Consider the following 22296-nt stretch of genomic DNA (forward strand, 5'->3'; position numbering starts at 1 on the left):
TATATATCCCTCGACCAAACGACAGAAAACCAGGCAAGAGTATGACAGAAACTACATGGGATTTAACAATATAATTAAGAGTGTAGCCTCTGCTGGCTGTGGAATTCGATCCCATCTGCTCATCATGGAGGACTTCAATCACGGAAGGATAAACTGAGAGAACAAGGAACACCATGGAGGTGAGGAAACATGGAGAGCTAAACTACTGGAGGTGGCAACAAAAAACGTTTTAAGCCTGCATGTCAGGGAACCCACAAGAATGAGAGGAAACGATGAACCAGCGAGACTCGACCTAGTCCTCACTCTGAACGACTCCGACATAAGGGAAATCAACTTCGAGGCCCCAGTAGGAATGAGCGATCACAGTGTACTGACCTTTGAGTATCTGGTCGAAGAAGCATTAAATTACTCGAGGAAGAGAACTGAAAACAAATGGCTGGCATTCCATAATGGAAACTAAGAGGAGATAAGAAAAACACAACATGGGGAAACAGAACTTAGGGGAAAGACGGCCCAAGACATGATAGAATACGTCACGAAGAAGTGTATGGAGGCAGCAGACAAGTTTATCCTGGTCTAAAAGGTAATAAAGAAAATGAAAATGAGAAACCCATGGGTTAATCAGAGATGTAAGCTATCGAAGCACTAAGTAAAAGGGCATAGAAAACTATAGAAATAACAGGACATTTGAGAGTAGGAGTGATACCAGAGTGCCAGGAATGAAAACGTCGGGGTGAGAAGAGAGGCAGAAGAGCAATATGAATACGGCATAGCAAGCATGGCAAAAACTCAACCTAAATTGCTGCAGAGCCACATCAGGTGAAAAACAACAGTGCAGGAACAGGTAATGAAACTGAGGATAGGGGCAGACAGATTCAGTACAAGCGACAAGAAAGTATGCGTGTGAACTTAATGAGAAATTCCAGGAGGTCTTCACATTGGAGCAAGGAGAAGTTCCAGAAATAAGAGAAGGAATTGTTAGCTAGGCATTATTAGAGGAGTTTGGGATTGCCAGTGGGGATGTAAGCAAGCTTTTGCTAGAGTTTGATGTGACAAAGGATATAGGCCCAGGTGGAACATCGCAATGGATACTAAAGGAAGGAGCAGAACCACTGTGCCTGCCACTCTCCATGGTGTTTAACAAATAACTGGTAACAGATAAACTGTCAAAAAATTGGAAGACGGCAAACGTAGTCCCAATATGCAAGAAGGGGGATAGACAGGAGGCACTGAACTACAGGCTAGTGTCCCAAGCATGCATACCATGCAAGTTGATGGAGAAGATTGCGCGAAAAATGCAAGTGGAACATCTGGAGCAAAGTCATTTTGAGACACAACATCAACATGGGTTCAGGGATGGCAAGTAATGCCTCACAGGATTAATTGAATTCTACGAACAGGCAAGAAAGAGAGAGGGTGGGCAGACTGCATGTTTTTGGACTGCCAGAAAGCCTTTGACACAGTACCACACCAGAGACTAGTGCCAAAGCTGAAGATGTTCGCAGGAATGAAAGGGAAGGTACTCCATTGGATCAAAGTAGTACCTAAGTAACAAAAGACAACGAGTCATTATGAGGGGTGAGGTCTCAGATTGGCGAGACGTCACCAATGGAGTCCCGCAGGGTTCAGTCTTTAGACCTATACTGTTTCTGATATATGTAAATGATCTCCCAGAGGGTATAGAATCGTTTCTCTCATTGTTTGCTGATGATGCAAAAATTATGGGGAGGATTAAGATGAAAGAAGATAGTATGAAGCTATAAGATGACCTAGACAAACTGAATGAATGGTCCAACAAATGGCTACTAAAGTTCAACCCGAGTAAATGTAAGGTAATGAAACTAGGTAGTTGAAACAGAAGGCTAAACACAAGATACCGAATGGGGGATGAAGTCCTTCATGAAACGGACAGAGAGAAAGATCTGGGAGGCTGTTACGGCTGCATCTTGGAGGTGTGTGTGTGTGAAACAAAAAAAATTTAGTTAGTAGTTAGTAACAGTTGATTGATTGATATGTGAGAGGCGGGCCGAAAGAGCAGATCTCAACCCCAGCAAGCACAACTAGGTGAATACACATCTCCACACCTTGGGACCTCGCGGCTTAAAAGACAGCGCTCTGGGGTCGTAGTCCGTAGTCCCGGGTTCAGTCTCAGGCAGAACCAGAAACAAATGGACAGAGTTTCTTTCACCCAGATGCACCTGTTCACCTAGGAGTAAATAAGTACCTGGGAGTTAGACAGTTGCTAAGGACTACTTCATGGGGATGAGTGTGTGTGCGTATTTTAGAGAGAAATATATGTAGTAGACATAATAGAGGTAAAATAACATTGGTTAGACAGGTGGGGTCCAAGAGCTCATAGCTCGAATCTGCAGATTCAAACAGTAAATACAAATTGTGAACACACAACTACACACACAGACACACACACAATTAATAAATGGAATGCAATAGGCAGTGATGTAGTGGAGGCTGACTCCATACACAGTTTCAAATATAGATATGATAGAACCCAGTAGGCTCAGGAATCTGTACACCAGTTGATTGACGGTTGAGAGGCGGGACCAAAGAGCAAAAGCTCAACCCCCGCAAGCACAATTAGGTGAGTACACACAGACACATTTACACACAAAGACACATCCACAAATTTATTATGCAAAAGGTCCTCTGCAGGTGAGAGAACATTACAAACAACGTAACTCTCATCTGGCGAGCAAGTCGCTTGTGCTCGTGGACAAATTACTGCCTGGAGGGTGGCCGTCGGGTGATCCCCCTTGTAAATCCCTTGTAAATCCCTTGTAAATCCCTTGTAAATCCCTTGTAAATCCCTTGTAGATCCATAAAGCCAGCACGAGAACACCGCGAAGAGAAAACGAAGGTAGAGAAATGAACAAGCTAATAAAATAAATTGTAAATAGAAAAACAGGAAAAAAATATAATTGAACGGATTTAATCACTGATAATATTTAAGAAGAATAATATTATTAATTACAAAATTGACAAAATTATTGTTGCTAATGATCTTAGTACACTAATACCATCCCACAAACATCCCAGGAGCACAAGGAGCACATTCACAGGCAGGTGAATCTCAGTTAAAAGTGGAAAATTCCAGTTTGGCAGCAAGATACTGCTTCTGAAGACTTTCCTTTCAAGGACTGCTCATCTTTCAGTCGATAGAGCGTCGGCGTCACACGCGTGGGGTCCAGGGTTCGAGACCCAGACAGCCCAGTTGAATGGAGTGTATCCCACTTATCAGAGGTATATACACTCAAATTTAGATGAAAATAAGGCGTTTGCTTATATTTCTACTACTTCTATTCAAGAAGACTTGAAGCGAAATCGGTAATATATATATGAACGAGTCATTCAAGAAAAATAAAAAAAATGGTCTAGGTTAATATATCTGATCATTATTTTAGGCTCCTAGTGTGCGACATACTCCAAAACCCTTCTAATTGCATATTCTTGGTTGTGCAATAGCAGGATTTTATAGGTTGACCAGACCACACACCAGAAAGTGAAGGGACGACGACATTTCGGTCCGTCCTGGACCATTCTCAAGTCGATTGTGACAAGGATTTTATAATTTTATTAGGTAATAATTACCAGAAAAATATAGACTTTTAGTAATTATAGGAATTTTTAAAAGAAGTCAAACTCGCATACATTTTTTGTAGGGAAACGTCACTTGACGTCAGCTGGAGTGTAGCTGCAAGTTGACTCTCATTTAGTAAACTTTAATTGTTATGGTATTTTTCCACTACTTTGTATTGAAGCAAAACTCATTAAATATATATATTTTAAATAATTGAATTGCTCTCTCATTATTTTCTTAATTCGTTTTCCTGCTACTATAATTATATTATATTGTGTGTATAGTATTACGCTATTTATTAAATTTTTAAACTTTTATCTGCTCGTGATATATTCATGAGTCAAACACATACACAAACTCTCCGCGTACTAGTGGCTTTATGCATTGTCCTTATCTTACCTATGCATCCTACACTGTTCATGTATAATATGTATGTAAACTTATACATATATAAAGTATTATTATTACAAAATTATGCTAATGAGGAAGATCAACCCAAAGCAATACACAATGCACACAAAAGAACTTAATCCTAGAGGATTTGGCCATAAACTATTTTTACAATTTATATTTATAGTTTATATTCAGTTATCATAGCTGTTCGTGGCACTAGAACACTCGCTGCTTTCTAACTGCTATGTAGGTATTACAAAACATCAAGTTACGGGCTCACCATAGCCCGTGCTACTTGGAACTTTGTTCCAGGTAGCGAATCTTTAATAACTGCTATGTAGGTATTACAAATTGTGGTAAGTCATCTATATAAAATGTAACATAATTTTCAGTATTTGAATATTTAATGGTAATATGTGTGTGGGTGTTTATGATTTCAGCGCTCACAACTTTTTCTTTCATGGCGTGTGTTTTTTTTCTTTAGCTTCACAGCTCATATTTTTATATTATTTATTAGAATTGATCTATTAGAAAGGTTTTCTGAAAAATATGACGAGATTTCAGAGATTTCATAATTAACAACAACGTGATTTACTATTTCATGCGACGTAAATTTAGATGTTTCCTTAAATGGTTTAGTTTTCAAACAGTGGATGTCGTAATGATAGGGGGCCTCGTAGCCTGGTGGATAGCTCGCAGGGTTCGTAATTCTGTGGCGGGGGTTCGATTCCCGCACGAGGCAGAAACAAATGGGCAAAGTTTCTTTCACCCTGAATGCCCCTGTTACCTAGGAGTAAATAGGTACCTGGGAGTTAGTCAGCTGTCACGGGCTGCTTCCTGGGGGTGGAGGCCTGGTCTAGGACCGGGCCGCGGGGACACTAAAGCCCCGAAATCATCTCAAGATAACCTCAAGAAGATGATCTAGTGTGAGCCCTTGTCTGTGTCTACACAATGTACATATCACTGAGATCCCCATACAAGCTGACCTGCCAGAGTTGCGTGAATCCAAGCAGTATTCGTGATAATAACTCATATAAGTTTATGTGTTAATATCACGAATTTCAACTAGCTTTTGTTACCAGCTTCTGACAGAGGGGTTTTGTTTAACACAATTCTGTGTGATAAATAATGTATCGGAAAATTCCCGTTTGCTATTTTCTGCTTTCTACAAAATTGCCAGAAAGTTTTCATTATTAGCACTTTTATGCTTCTATTTCATAACCAAAGTTAATTTTCATAATTTGCTATATTCCCTGCAAGCTTAGCAAGAGAGTCACCTTTATTATCATGTTCTCGTTTTCCAATGAGTGAGAACATGTCAGTGAAAGAAGTCGCAGATGGCTTCTTATTTATTTTGACGAGGCTACTTTTATACCCAATCACACACAATAATATGTGCATCTAACCTACTCTTGTAACAATCACACACATTAATATGTGTATCTAACCTACTCTTGGAACAATCACACGCATTTATATGTGTATTTAACTTACCCTTGGGACAATCCAAGGATTCCAAATTTGACTGCGTTATTAGGTAATTTGTCCCATAATTCAGCTACCCTATTTCAACATTGGTATAATATACCCAAGTCTATCCAGAATCTAGATTTGTCGAATCTATTTCCATTGTTTAAAGTTCTATTTTGGTATGGATATATTTAGGACCTGATGTATATCCCCGATGTTATACCCCTTCATCCCTTGATATACTCCAATCATGTAACTATTTCATCTTCGTCTTTCTTGAGACTGTAAATCAAGCTTATTTAATTTATCTTCACGATGTAGGTCTCTATTTTCCTGGATTAACTCTGTGATTCTTCTCTCTATGCGTTCACGTGAATTTATGTCCATTTTATAGTGCAGCGACCAAAACTGAACTGCATATATATATATACGTATATATATATATATATATATATATATATATATATATATATATATATATATATATATGCATATATATGCATATATATGCATATATATATATATATATATATATATATATATATATATATATATATATATATATATATATATATATATATGTGATATATGTGTGTGTGTGTGTGTGTGTGTGTGTGTGTGTGTGTGTGTGTGTGTGTGTGTGTGTGTGTGTGTGTGTGTGTGTGTGTGTGTGTGTGTGTGTGTGTGTGTGTGTGTGTATTCACCTAGTTGTACTCACCTAGTTGCGCTTGCGGAGGTTGAGCTCTGGCTCTTTGGTCCCGTCTCTCAACCGTCATTCAACAGGTGTACAGGTTCCTGAGCCTATTGGGCTCTATCATATCTACACTTGAAACTGTGTATTGAGTCAGCCTCCACCACATCACTTCCTAATGCATTCCGTTTGTCAACCACTCTGACACTAAAAAACTTCTTTCTAATATCTCTGTGGCTCATTTGGGCACTCAGTTTCCACCCGAGTCCCCTAGTGCTTGTGCCCCTTGTGTAAATAGCCTGTCTTTATCTACCCTGTCGATTCCCTTGAGAATCTTGAATGTTGAGATCATGTCCCCCTAACTCTTCTGTCTTCCAACGAAATGAGGTTTAATTCCCGTAGTTTCTCCTCGTAGCTCATTCCTGTCATCTCGGGTACTAGTCTGGTGGCAAACCTTTGAACCTTTTCCAGTTTAGTCTTATGCTTGACTAGATATGGACTCCATGCTGGAGCCGCATACTCCACGATTGGTCTGACATATGTGGTATATAATGTTCTGAAAGATTCATTACACAAGTTTCTAAAGGCCGTTCTTATGTTAGCCAACCTGGCATATGCTGCTGGTGTTATCCTCTTGATATGAGCTTCAGAGGACAGGTCTGGCGTGATATCAACCCCCAAGTCTTTCCCTCTCTCTGACTCTTGTGTGTGTGTGTGTGTGTGTGTGTGTGTGTGTGTGTGTGTGTGTGTGTGTGTGTGTGTGTGTGTGTGTGTGTGTGTGTGTGTGTGTGTGTGTGTGTGTGTGTGTGTGTGTGTGTGTGTGTGTGTGTGTGTGTGTGTGTGTGAGTGTGTATGTGTGTGTGTGTGTGTGTGTGTGTGTGTGTGTGTGTGTGTGTGTGTGTGTGTGTGTGTGTGTGTGTGTGTGTGTGTGTGTGTGTGTGTGTGTGTGTGTGTGTGTGTGTGTACTCACCTAATTGTACTCACCTAATTGTGCTTGCGGGGGTTGAGCTCTGGCTCTTTGGTCCCGCCTCTCAACCGTCAATCAACTGGTGTACAGATTCCTGAGCCTATTGGGCTCTATCATATCTACATTTGAAACTGTGAATGGAGTCAGCCTCCACCACATCACTTCCTAATGCATTCCATTTGCTAACTACTCTGACACTGAAAAAGTTCTTTCTAACGTCTCTGTGGCTCATTTGGGTACTCAGCTTCCACCTGTGTCCCCTTGTTCGCGTCCCACCAGTGTTGAAAAGTTCATCCTTGTTTACCCGGTCGATTCCCCTGAGGATTTTGTAGGTTGTGATCATGTCCCCCCTTACTCTTCTGTCTTCCAGTGTCGTGAGGTGCATTTCCCGCAGCCTTTCCTCATAACTCATGCCTCTTAGTTCTGGGACTAGTCTAGTAGCATACCTTTGGACTTTTTCCAGCTTCGTCTTGTGCTTGACAAGGTACGGGCTCCATGCTGGGGCCGCATACTCCAGGATTGGTCTTACATATGTGGTGTACAAGATTCTGAATGATTCCTTACACAGGTTCCTGAACGCCGTTCTGATGTTAGCCAGCCTCGCATATGCCGCAGACGTTATTCTCTTTATGTGGGCTTCAGGAGACAGGTTTGGTGTGATATCAACTCCTAGATCTTTCTCTCTGTCTGTTTCATTAAGTACTTCATCTCCTATTCTGTATCCTGTGCCTGGCCTCCTGTTTCCACTGCCTAGTTTCATTACTTTGCATTTACTCGGGTTGAACTTCAACAGCCATTTGTTGGACCATTCACTCAGTCTATCCAGGTCATCTTGTAGCCTCCTACTATCATCCTCTGTTTCAATCCTCCTCATAATTTTTGCATCGTCGGCAAACATTGAGAGGAACGAATCTATACCCTCTGGGAGATCATTTACATATACCAGAAACAGTATAGGTCCAAGGACTGACCCCTGCGGGACTCCACTTGTGACGTCTCGCCAATCTGAGACCTCACCCCTCACACAGACTCGTTGTCTCCTGTTGCTTAGGTATTCCTCTATCCACCGGAGTACCTTCCCTCTCACTCCAGCCTGCATCTCCAACTTTCGCACTAGCCTCTTGTGTGGCACTGTATCAAAGGCTTTCTGACAATCCAAAAATATGCAGTCTGCCCACCCTTCTCTTTCTTGCCTTATTTTTGTTGCCTGGTCGTAGAATTCAAGTAACCCTGTGAGGCAGGACCTGCCATCCCTGAACCCATGTTGATGCTGTGTTACAAAGTTCCTTCGCTCCAGATGCTCCACTAGTTTTTTTCGCACAATCTTCTCCATCAGCTTGCATGGTATGCAGGTTAGGGACACTGGCCTGTAGTTCAGTGCCTCCTGTCTATCCCCTTTCTTGTATATCGGGACTACGTTAGCTGCTTTCCAAGTATCTGGCAGTTCCCCTGTTGCCAGTGATTTGTTATACACTATGGAGAGTGGTAGGCTCAGTTCTCTTGCTCCTTCCTTTAGAACCCAAGGGGAGATTCCATCTGGGCCTATAGCCTTCGTCACGTCCAACTCTAGTAAACACTTCCTTACTTCCCCACTGGTAATCTCAAACTCTTCCAGTGGTTCCTGGTTAGCTATTCCCTCACTTAGCTCTGGAATTTCTCCTTGTTCTAAGGTGAAGACCTCCTGGAATTTCTTATTCAATTCCTCACACACTTCCTTGTCATTTGTAGTGAATCCTTCCGCCCCTATCCTTAATCTCATAACCTGTTCCTTTACTGTTGTTTTTCTCCTAATGTGGCTATGCAACAATTTAGGCTGAGTCTTTGCCTTGCTTGCGATGTCATTTTCGTATTGTCTTTCTGCCTCTCTTCTCATCCTGACATATTCATTCCTGGCATTCTGGTATCTTTCTCTGCTCTCCAGTGTCCTGTTATTCCTATAGTTTCTCCATGCCCTTTTACTTTGCTGCTTAGCTAGCCTACATCTTTGATTAAACCATGGGTTTCTCATCTTCATTTCTCTGTTTTCCTTTTGGACTGGGACAAACTTGTTTGCTGCGTCCTTGCACTTCTGCGTGATGTAATCCATCATATCTTGGGTCGTCTTTCCCCTGAGCTCTGTTTCCCATGCTATATCTGTTAGGAATTTTCTTATCCCCTCATAGTTTCCCTTTCGGTATGCTAACCTTTTGGTTTCGGTATCCCTCCTCGAGTTCAATAACCCTTCTTCAATCAAGTACTCAAACACCAGTACACTGTGGTCGCTCATTCCTACTGGGTCCTCAAAACCGATTTCCCTTATGTCGGAGTCGTTCAGAGTGAAGACTAGGTCGAGTCTCGCTGGTTCGCCATTGCCTCTCATCCTTGTGGGTTCTCCGACATGCTGCGTTAAAAAGTTGCTTGTCACCACCTCCAATAGTTTGGCTCTCCACGTATCCTCGCCTCCATGCGGTTCCTTGTTCTCCCAGTCAATCTTTCCGTGATTGAAGTCGCCCATGATGAGCAGGTGGGATCTATTTCTACAGGCAGCAGAGGCTGCCCTCTCAATTATAGTGTTAACTGCCTTGTTGTTGTTTTCATACTCTTGACTGGGTCTCCTGTCATTTGGTGGAGGGTTGTATATTACTGCTACTACTATTCTTGGTCCTCCCATTGTTATGGTGCCTGCTATGTAGTCTCTGAACTCCTCACAGCCCGGGATGGCCATCTCCTTAAAACTCCATTCCCTTCTCATGAGTAGGGCCACTCCGCCTCCTCCTCTACCTTCCCTCTCTTTCCTTATTACTGTATACTCCTGGGGAAACACGGCATTCGTTATGATTCCAGAGAGTTTTGTTTCAGTGAGTCCGATCACATCTGGGTTAACTTCTTGTGCTCTTTCCCTTAGTTCACTTGTCTTGCTTGTGATCCCATCTATGTTCGAGTACATCACCCTGAAACTGACTCTCTTCTGCTTCTTTTCTGGGGGGGACCTTTGGGATCTGGGGTGATTGGGAGCTGGGGGGATCTGGCACGGGGGGATTGGTGGAGGAGGGAGGGCTTGGGGTGGTGGGGGAGAGGGGGAGGGTACAGGGGGTGGATAAGAGGGGGAGGGTACAGGGGGTGGATAAGAGGGGGGGTACAGGGGGTGGATAAGAGGGGGAGGGTACAGGGGGTGGGTAAGAGAGGGAGGGTTGGGGAAGCATGGGGGGAGGAGAGGCTGTGGGGGATAGGGGAGATGGGGGGGCTTGGGGGGAGAGAAAAGGGTGGAGGGCTTGGGGGGCGTGGGGGAAAGGGAGGGCTGAGGTGGGTGAGGAAGAGGGGAGGGTTTAGGGGAGTGGGGGAGAGGGGAAGACTTAGGTGGGGTGGGGGAGAGTGGGGGGCTTAGGGGGGAGGGGGAGAAGGGAGGGCATGGGGGTGGGAGAGACGGGAAGGCATGTGGGAGAAGGGAGGGCATGGGGGATGGGGGAGAAGGGAGGTCCTGGGGAGAGGGGTGAGGGGGAGAAGGGGGGTGAGTGGGGGGAGGGGGGTGGGTGGGGGGAGGGTGCCCTAGGTGGGTACTTAGTGGGGGGCTGACAGGGGATGGGGCAGGTTGGGTGTCTGTTGGGTAGAATTTGGGGGTGGTGCCCCAATCCCTGTGGCTGTTGCACTGTTTGAGGAGGGTTCTCCTCAAGTTCTCTGGTTCTCTCTCTGTGTGTGTGTGTGTGTGTGTGTGTGTGTGTGTATAAGAATATGTATTCACCCAGTTGTGTTTGCGGGGGTTTAGTTCTGCTCTTTCAGCCCGCTTCTCAACTGTCAATCAATCAACTGTTTCTAACTACGAACTAACAATTTTTTTCACGCACGCACACACACACACGCACACACACACACACACACACACACACACACACACACACACACACACACACACACACACACACACACACACACACACACACACACACACATACACATACACACACACACACGCAAGCACAATTAGGTGAGTACAATTAGGTGAGTACACACACAGAAGCGAGGTGAGGGGGAACCCACAACCAGCTACCCAGTATCACCAGATTGGAGGACAACCCCGCCACATTCCTCTGCATAGAAAACTCCCCTACCCCAAACCCTTCCTATCCCCACTCAAATGTTCAGCGAAATCTCCCTCTCCCCACACCCAATCCCCACCCTTCTGCCGCTACCCTCCTCCTGCCGAGTCCCCCCTCCCCCCCTTTCCTTCCTGTCCTCTCTCCCCTTTCACCCCATACCCTCCCTGTCCTTCCCCTTGAACTGGATCCCCCGCCCCTCATCCCAGTATCCTCTGAGACCCTGTTATCCACCTCACAGGTCCTCACATTCATGGAACAGCTTCCCCCACCAGCAGAACACTCACCAAGGAGGCGATTTGAGAAGGGACAGAAGAAAGTGAGCCTCAAAGCAATGTACACTAACATAGATGGAATTGCAAATAAAGCAAATGAGCCTAGAGAACGGGTACTAGAGGAAAACCCAGACATAATAGCCCTCACAGAAACAAAGCTAACGAAAACGATAACATATGCAGTGTTCCCACAGGACTATTATGTTATGAGGAAAGAGAGGGAAGGAAGAGGTGGTGGTGGTGTAGCTCTGCTGGTAAGTAAAGGCTGGGATTTTGAGGAGATGGATATTCAGGGCTGTGAAGGTTTCAGTGACTACATAGCAGGTACCATAACAACTAGAGGGAAAAAATTATAGTCGTAATCATATATAATCCACCACCAAATGACAGAAGACCCAGACATGAATATGACAGAAACAACATGGCCACCATTAACATAATAGAAAGAGCAGCTTCTATTGCTAGCAGGAATGGTTCTGAACTACTAATTATGAGAGACTTCAACCATGGGAAGATAGATTGGGAGAACAGAGACCCACATGGAGGACCAGAAACATGGAGAGCTAAGCTGCTGGACGTGGCAACAAGAAACTTTCTAAGCCAGCACATCAAGGAACCAACAAGAATGAGAGGAGAAGATGAACCAGCAATGCTTGATTTGATATTTACCCTAAATGAGTGGGATATAAGGGAAGTTAAGATGGAAGCGCCCTTGGGAATGAGTGACCACAGTGTATTGAACATTGAGTACCTGGTAGAGCTAGGAATTATCTCCCCAAAACAAGAACTAGGAATCAAAAGGCTGGCATACCGAAAGGGGAATTATGAACAGATGAGAAGTTTCCTAAGTTTAATAATACCTTGTTATACCTAAGTATAACCTAAGTATAACTAAGTAATACCTAAGTTTAATACCTTGGAACACAGACCTCAGAGATAAGTCTGTACAACGTATGATGGACTATGTTACCCAAAAGCGTCAGGAGGCAGTAAACAGGTTCATCCCGGCCTAAAAGGAAAAATCCGAGAAGCAACAGAAGAATCCATGGTATAATAGGGCATGTATGGAAGCGAAGAAACTGAACAAAAGGGCGTGGAGGAACTTCCGGAATAACAGAACACCAGAAAGCAGAGAGAGATACCAGAGAACCTGGAATGAGTACGTCAGAGTAGAAAGGAGAAAAACAGAGAAATGTTTTGAAAATGGTATAGCAAACAAAGCCAAGACCGAACCAAAGCAACTCCACAGTCACATCAGAAGGAAAACAACAATGAAAGAACAGGTATTGTAACTTAGAACAGGCGAGGACAGGTATACAGAGAATGACAAAGAGATGTGTTAAGAACTCAACAAGAGGTTCCAAGAGGTCTTCACTATAGAACACGGTGAGGTCTCTGTGCTAGGAGAAAGTGAGGTAAATCAGGTGGCCTTGGAAGAGTTCGAAATTACGAGAGAGGAGGTCAAGAGACACCTGCTGGATCTGGATGTTAGAAAGGCTGTTGGTCCAGATGAAATCTCACCATGGGTACTGAAAGAAGGTGCAGAGGCACTTTGCTTGCCACTCTCCATAGTGTATAGTAAGTCACTGGAGATGGGAGACCTACCAGAAATATGCAAGACGGCAAATGTGGTCCCAATATACAAAAAGGGCGACAGGCAAGAGGCACTGAACTACAGGCCAGTGTCCTTAACTTGTATACCATGCAAGGTGATGAACAAGATCGTGAGATAAACCTGGTAACGCATCTGGAGAGAAGGGACTTCGTGACAAATCGCCAACATGGGTTCAGGGAAGGTAAATCTTGCCTGACAGGCTTAATAGAATTCTACGACCAGGTGACAAAGATTAAGCAAGAAAGAGAGGGCTGGGCGGACTGCATTTTCTTAAATTGTCAGAAAGCCTTTGACACAGTACCGCATAAGAGGCTGGTACATAAGCTAGAGAGACAGGGAGGTGTAGCTGGTAAGGTGCTCCAGTGGATATGGGAGTTCCTAAGCAATAGGAAGCAGAGAGTTACGGTGAGGAGTGAGACCTCCGATTGGCGTGAAGTCACCAGTGGAGTCCCACAGGGCTCTGTACTCGGTCCTATCTTGATTCTGATATATTTAAATGATCTCCCGGAGGATATCGATTCATTTCTCTCAATGTTTGCGGACGATGCCAAAATTATGAGAAGGATTAAGACAGAAGAGGACTGTTTGAGGCTTCAAGAAGACCTAGACAAGCTGAAGGAATGGTCGAACAAATGGTTGTTAGAGTTTAACCCAACCAAATGTAATGTATTGAATATAGGAGTAGGGAGCAGGAGGCCAGATACAAGTTATCATCTGGAAGAGGAAATTCTTAAGAGTCAGAGAAAGAAAAAGACTTGGGGGTTGATATCACACCAGACCTGTCTTATGCAGGACATATCAAGAGGATAACATCAGCGGCATATGCCAGGCTAGCCAACATACGAACGGACTTCTGAAACTTTTGTAAATATTCATTCAGAACTTTGTATACCACATATGTCAGGCCAATACTGGAGTATGCAGCCCCAGCATGGAGTCCATATCTAGTCAGAGATAAGACTAAACGGGAAAAGGTTCAAAGGTTTGCCACCAGACTAGTACCCGAGCTGAGAGGTATGAGCTACGAGGGGAGGCTACGGGAATTAAACCTCACTTCGCTGGAAGTCAGAAGAGTTAGGAGGGACATGATCACCACATTCAAGATTCAGAAGGGAATTGATAGGGTAGATAAAGACAGGCTATTTAACACAAGGGGAACACGCACTAGGGGACACAGGTAAAACTGAGTGCCCAAATGAGCCACAGAGATATTAGAAAGAACTTTTTTAGTGTCAGAGTGGTGGTCAAATGGAATGCATTAGGAAGAGATGTGGTGGAGGCTGACTCCATACACAGTTTCAAGTGTATATATGATAGAGCCCGATAGGCTCAGGAATCTGTACACCTGTTGATTGACGGTTGAGAGGCGGGACCAAAGAGCCAGAGCTCAGCCCCCGCAAACACAACTAGGTGAGTACAACTAGTTGAGTACACACACACACACACACACACACACACACACACACACACACACACACACACACACACACACACACACACACACACACAACGGCATGCCGTTTACGAACGGCATTCAGAAACTTGTGTAAAGAATCATTCAGAACTTTGTATACCACATATGTCAGGCCAATCCTGGAGTATGCAGCCCCAGCATGGAGTCCATATCTAGTCAAGGATAAGACTAAACTGGAAAAGGTTCAAAGGTTTGCCACCAGACTAGTACCCGAGCTGAGAGGTATGAGCTACGAGGAGAGACTACGGGAATTAAACCTCACTTCGCTGGAAGACAGAAGAGTTAGGGGGGACATGATCACCACATTCAAGATTCTGAAGGGGATTGATAGGGTAGATAAAGACAGTCTATTTAACACAAGGGGAACACGCACAAGGGGACACAGGTGGAAACTGAGTGCCCAAATGAGCCACAGAGATATTAGAAAGAACTTTTTTAGTGTCAGAGTGGTTGACAAATGGAATGCATTAGGGGGTGATGTGGTGGAGGCTCACTCCATACACAGTTTCAAGTGTAGATATGACAGAGCCCGATAGGCTCAGGAATCTGTACACCTGTTGATTGACGGTTGAGAGGCGGGACCAAAGAGCCAGAGCTCAACCCCCGCAAACACAACTAGGTGAGTACAACTAGGTGAGTACACACACACACACACACACACACACACACGCGCACACACACATGCGCACACACACACACACACACACACACACACACACACACACACACACACACACACACACACACACACACACACACACACACACACACACACACACACACACATACACACACACACACACGCACACACACACACACACACACACACACACACACACACACATGAGGCGGGACCAAACCCTGCAAACACAAACCGAAACTGTCTCTATTTTCCGCTTGTTACAACTTGTAATAAAGTTGTTACATCTTGGCTTAACGTGTTTATGACGTATTAGAACGTTGTTACAACTTGCTATATTGGTTGTTATAACTGGTTAGGAGGTGTTAAAACTTGTTCGAACGTTGTACCAACGTCGTAGTTTCGGTGTGTGTTTGGCGGGAAAGAGCCAGAGCTCAACCCCCGCAAGCACAATTAGATGAGTACACAGCCAGAGGGTAATGGTAAGGGGCGAGAAGTCGGATTTGCGAACAGTAACAAGTGGAGTACCTCAAGGATCGGTGCTGGGACCAATCCTCTTTCTAATTTACGTAAATGATATGTTTACAGGAGTGGAATCATATATGCCAATGTTTGCGGATGACGCAAAATTAATGAGAAGAGTTGTGACAGACGAGGATTGTAGGATCCTCCAAGAGGACTTAAACAGGTTGCAGAGATGGTCAGGGAAATGGCTAGTGGAGTTTAACACCAGTAAATGTAAAGTTATGGAAATGGGATCAGGTGACAGGAGACCAAAGGGACAGTACACAATGAAGGGGAACAGCATACCTGTAACGATTCGAGAAAGAGACCTGGGAGTGGATGTGACACCTAATCTAACTCCTGACGCACATGTAAGTAGGATAACGACAGCAGCGTACTCTACACTGGCGAAAATTAGAGCTTCATTCAGAAACCTAAATGAGGAGGCTTTTAGGGCGCTTTACACTGCCTACGTGAGACCCGTCTTAGAGTATGCCGCGCCATCATGGAGCCCCCACCTGAAGAAACACATAAAGAAACTGGAGAAGGTTCAGAGGTTTGCGACGAGGCTTGTCCCAGAGTTACGAGGGATGGGATATGAAGAGCGTCTGAAGGAACTGAACCTTACGACACTAGAGAAAAGAAGGGAGAGAGGAGATATGATAGGGACATATAAAATACTCAGGTGAATTGACAAAATGAAATGTTCACACGTAATAATAACAGAACGAGGGGACATGGGTGGAAACTGGAAACTCAGATGAGTCACAGAGATGTTAGGAAGTTTTCTTTTAGCATGAGAGTAGTGGAAAAATGGAATGCACTTGGGGAACAGGTTGTGGAAGCAAATACTATTCATACTTTTAAAACTAGGTATGATAGGGAAATGGAACAGGAGTCATTGCTGTAAACAACCGATAGCTGGAAAGGCGGGATCCAAGAGTCAATGCTCGATCCTGCAAGCACAAATAGGTGAGTACAAATAGGTGAGTACACACATACACACACACAGCGACCACAGTGTATTGGTGTTTGAGTACCTGATTGAAGAAGGGTTATTGAACTCGAGGAGGGATACCGAAACCAAATGGTTAGCATACCGAAAGAGAAACTATGAGGAGATAAGAAAATTCCTAACAAATATAGCATGGGAAACAGAGCTCAGGAAAAGACGGCCTAGATATGATGGACTACATCACGCAAAAGTGCAAAGACACAGCAAACAAGTTTGTCAGAGCCCAAAAGGAAAACAGTGAAATAAAGATGAGAAACCCATGGTTTAATCAGAGATGTAGGCTAGCTAAGCAGCAAAGTAAAAGGGGCATGCAGAAACTATAGGAATAACAGAACACTGGAGAGCAGAGAAAGATACCAGAATGCCAGGAATGAATATGTCAGGATGAGAAGAGAGGCAGAAAGACAATGCGAAAATGACATCGCAAGCAAGGCAAAGACTCAGCCTTGATTGCTGCATAGCCATATCAGGAGAGAAGCAACAGTAAAGGAACAGGTCATGAAACTTAAGGATAGGGGCAGAAGGATTCACTACAAACGACAAGGAAGTGTGTGAGGAACTGAATAAGAAATTCCAAGTGGTCTTCACCTTAGAGCAAGGAGAAATCCCAGAGATAAGAGAGGGAATAGCTAACCAGGAACCACTGGAAGAGTTTGAGATTACCAGCGAGGAAATAAGGAAGTGTTTACTAGAGTTGGATGTGACAAAGGCTATAGGCCCAGATGGAATCTCCCCTTGGATACTAAAGGAAGGAGCAGAAGAACTGTGCCTACCTCTCTCCATAGTGTATAACAAATCTCTGGCAACAGGGGAACTGCCAGAAATTTGGAAAGCAGCAAACGTAGTCCCGATATACAAGAAAGGGGATAGACAGGAGGCACTGAATTACAGGCCAGTGTCCCTAACCTGCATACCATGCAAGATGGAGAAGATTGTGCGAAGAAAGCTAGTGGAGCACCTGGAGCGAAAGAACTTTGTAACACAGCATCAACATGGGTTCAGGGATGGCAGGTCCTGCCTCACAGGGTTACTTGAATTCTACAACCAGGCAACAAAAATAAGGCAAGAAAGAGAAGGGTGGGCAGACTGCATATTTTTGGATTGTCAGAAAGCCTTTGATACACACACACACACACACACACACACACACACACACACACACACACACACACACACACACACACACACACACACACACACACACACACACACACACACACACACACACACACACACACACACACACAGGAAGCGGCCCATAGCAGCTGTCTAACTCTCAGATACCTATTTACTGCTAGGTAGCAGGTGCATCAGAGTTAAGGAACCGCTGCCCATTTGTTTTTCCACCGGCTGCCGGGATCAAACCCTGGTCCCTAGGTCCACGAGCCTAGAGCGCTGTCCACTCAGCCAGTCAGCCAGGTACATATGTGTGACTGTGTACTATATATGTTATTGCCTAACAGTTTGAATGTGCAAACTTTAATATCAGATTCGCTACTTTCTAACACTTAATTGTCTAAATGCAATGCTTCCCGACCCACTCGTTCTTTGCCACACTTGTTACATAGACGTGACCCCAATTATAGTTCTCTTGTATGAGCCTACTTTCTGGCTTCCCTCTAAAAAGATTCTTCCTGCTGCGTCTGTGCCTCTTCTTGTTTGGTCACCTTTACTTAATATTACGCGACCTCAGTACGTGATCGATTGCCTATTTGATTTGAATAGTTAGGCGCTTCAGGTTCGCCCCGTAACGACTTTAAGATCCATCCGCGCCCGACCTCGAGGCAGATTCAATACGCTGCTGCTAATGGGTTTTAAATTGCTTTTTTTCGGACGAGCTTAATTCACTTCAGCTAAATTAAATTTGCCCGTTCGGTTTTCCGGTAATCAGAATTAGTTTGTATTTCGGAGTTTCTAACGTGCAAGGGATTTTAATTCTTGTGTCGTGAGAGAATGAGATAAATTTTCTGGTGTTTTGTGTTCCCTTTAGAGGAAAATATAACACAACAAACATATTTATTTTCATATATAATTAGTTTTTCTGGATCAGATGTAACATATCAACATGTTTGTTTTACCTAATGCCATTTATTGAGCCAAGCATTTATGATTAGCTGTAAAGGTTCTTTCTTTATTGGCAAAATAACAACATTTATAAAACTGTGCATCATAAGAAAAACAAATAATATATTCTGTCTGGACCTTGCACAGTAAGTGATTGAACTCCTTTTGAGATAATCTGGTATACACTCTAGAGAGTGCGTGAACTAGAGAATACTCAAGACCAGGGGCCAGATTCACGAAAGCACTTACGCAAGCACTTACGAACGTGTTCATCTTTCCTCAATCTTTGACGGCTTTAGTTACATTTAATAAACAGTTTACAAGCATGAAAACTTCCCATTCAACTGTTGGTATTGTTATAAACAGCCTCCTGGTGCTTCCGAGCTCATTAACTGTTTAATAATTGGAAACAAAGCCGCCAAAGATTGAGAAAAAATGTACAGGTTCGTAAGTGTTTTCGTGAATCTGGCCCGAGGGGTTCAGAGCCTGGGGTCGATGGATGTTTGCTCCACTCATACATTGTGTTGTCATAGTATCGGTAATACATTTTCCACAAATTAAAGTATATTAGTGGAATGTAAAGCTTCGTGCATGTGCTTAGGTGCGTTTCTCTCGCACGCCCAAGCTGTGTTACAAGTACAAGCAAAGTTGTTCAATGTTGGATGATCATTGCTTTCACCTGATGCAAAAGAGAGTCCGTGACTCGAAGTAGATTAAGAACCACTGCTCTAGACTCGAGTGCATTCTTCAGCAGTGTCTAGAAAGCTTTGTCAAGACGCATCGGGGGGAAACAAACGCCCGGCACCCCTGAATCTCCTGTGGTAATGCTGGAATTGATTCCTCGGTGAGGAAATGAGCCCGGTTCTTGTAAACCTTGTCTCCCCTAGACCCCGACCTTCCAATTGGTTTACAATCCAGTCATAACTATTGCTGGGTTATGTTTGATAGGATTACCACAGAGTCGAGAGTCCTGCTTCCTAAGATGAAGGAATATGCAGCCAAGGGCTGCACAACGGGATTTAGGTAGAGCAATTATCAGCACAAAATTCTAGTCCAGATTTACTATAAAGCATTTGGAAACTATATAGGAACCGTGCTACTTAATATGAAGACGGAATCGTGATAATTAACATTGGGAATCAGACGAGGACACTTCAAGAAACAAGATTGTAGTTCAACCGACCAATCCAAGTGGTCTATCATTACCCAACCAATCTCAGACCTCAACGCTGGGTGGGTGGATTCTATCTCGCTTCCTTCATTGCTTTTCAACACGACTTGACCGATTTGCAGTTGAGACGACCTGCGTTCGAATCCTAGATAATGTGGAATAATTCGAACACCGTTTCTTCCCTCTGTCCTCCTGTGTAAACCCAATTAATTAAATTAATTTATGGTGTAACAAAGTGCACTGCACAAAATAAATGTTTAATTGATTACCAGTTTGTAAACGACATGTCTTTTGTGTAGAAAAAAAACGAGGAATTATAAACGTTTCATAACATTTCTACTAATAGTTTTTTGGCGAGCATGTTGTAACCATGGGGGCATTAGAATGGTTTTGGAAAAGTTGTTTAATGTCAACCAATATTTTTTGACTAGTTGTATATGAAAAGGGCTGCAATTGTTCCAAGTTTCAGTACTGCAGTCTAAAATGAAATGAAGATTTTTTTTTTCATTTCAACGAATATGACACATTTTAAGTGTTTATAAACAACCACACCTTTCAGATATAATCATTCTATGATACTTTTCTGACATATTAGCATATCTGTAGTTTGGGAGCTTCCAAAACATCTTTAGTTTTCCTAATACAAATAGTCAAAGCTCTCCCAAAAAATTATGCAAATATGTCATGTTTATTGCTATTACAAAATCAGTAAATAAACTTAGAGAAACAAAACAACTTCAGATTTTAGAGACATGTACTCTACATATAAGGTGTAAGGTTCATGTAAATTGAATAAAAAATGAAAGAGTTACAAGAATTTTTATGTTACTTGAAAATAAATAAGAAAATAATACAGTCTAAGGTGCTGCCATCTGTGGCTGAGGGTGACATCAATCAATTTTCTCCAAAATTTGCACCCTTACAGATAGGCTTACGTGCAGTTAGGTGTATAAGTTTCATGCAAATCGTGTGATAAAAAAAAATTGAACAAAAAATATAATTTTTTTAAACTTAATTTTTTTTTAATTAAAACTAATTATAATATTTTTTTAATATATTCTGTTGTGATAGCTGAGAGTCATAGACATGATTTAAGTTGACACTTGTGTTTGATAATCGTTTTTGACCATTTTGGAATAATTTTGACATCTACTTCAATATTTTTTTCTCCCTTCCTATTTATGCTACGAAGCTGAGACTTGGGCCAGATGAAACCCTTTTCATACACAACTCGTCAAAAAACTTAGATTGAAACCGAACCAGTTTTCATTTCGGGCATATTTGAATCTAAGGAATGTGTAATCTAAGGTTGCACCTTCCATAGTCCTGCTTGATCACATGACCATTTAGTTCATAATCAAATTTCCTGTTTGAAATTATGACGGCATAGCATATAGTCCTGTTTAATATTATGACCCAATAGTACATATTTCTCCTTGATATGATGACCCAATAATCCATAGTCCTGCTAGGTAAGATGACCCCATAGTCAGTAGTCTTACTAAACAAGGTGACTTTAAACTCCAGAGTCCTGCTTCATTATCGCTAACTACCACAATTGACCATACGGAAGAAGAATTCCTACCTCTAAATTTGACGCGAACTTTGGTAATTCATAATATATACATATATGTTTGCTAATTTGTATACAATCAATTGTATTTTAACTGTGTTCAGTATTCACCTTATCTCATGGAATTCATTTATTGGTCAAAAGGTTAAGTTCCCTTATTTTAGTCCAATATAATTCATGGCAGGTAAATATATATTGTGAGGAAATTCCTGAAATCGTCGCTCTTTAAATTATTAAGATATGGACAGAGAGTATAATATATATGGATTATATATATATATAATAATCCATATATAATATATATGGATTATTATATAAAATATATGGATTAGCTGTTGCCAGGAGCAGAGTTGATGATCTGACGGAGGATGTGGCTGTGGTAGGAGTGTGTGACAGGAGGGTGTGGCAGGAGTGTGTGGCAGGAGTGTGTGGGAGGAGGGTGTGGGAGGAGTGTGTGGGAGGAGGGTGTGGCAGGAGTGTGTGGGAGGAGGGTGTGGGAGGAGTGTATGGGAGGAGGGTGTGGGAGGAGTGTGTGGGAGGAGGGTGTGGCAGGAGTGTGTGGGAGGAGGGTGTGGGAGGAGTGTGTGGGAGGAGGGTGTGACAGGAGGGTGTGACAGGAGTGTGTGGCAGGAGTGTGTGGCAGGAGTGTGTGGGAGGAGGGTGTTGGAGGAGTGTGTGGGAGGAGGGTGTGGCAGGAGTGTGTGGGAGGAGGGTGTGGGAGGAGTGTGTGGGAGGAGGGTGTGGCAGGAGTGTGTGGGAGGAGGGTGTGGGAGGAGTGT

At 43.2% G+C, this 22296-nt stretch overlaps 1 protein-coding gene across 1 annotated transcript in view; it reads right to left on the bottom strand.

The window, feature by feature from the left end:
• Positions 1–22296, bottom strand: part of LOC138370015 (platelet binding protein GspB-like) — a 44980-nt gene that overhangs the window by 5401 nt on the left and 17283 nt on the right. The window lies entirely within an intron of this gene.

Source organism: Procambarus clarkii, chromosome 30, assembly GCF_040958095.1.
Source record: "Procambarus clarkii isolate CNS0578487 chromosome 30, FALCON_Pclarkii_2.0, whole genome shotgun sequence".
Lineage (NCBI taxonomy): Eukaryota > Metazoa > Arthropoda > Malacostraca > Decapoda > Cambaridae > Procambarus > Procambarus clarkii.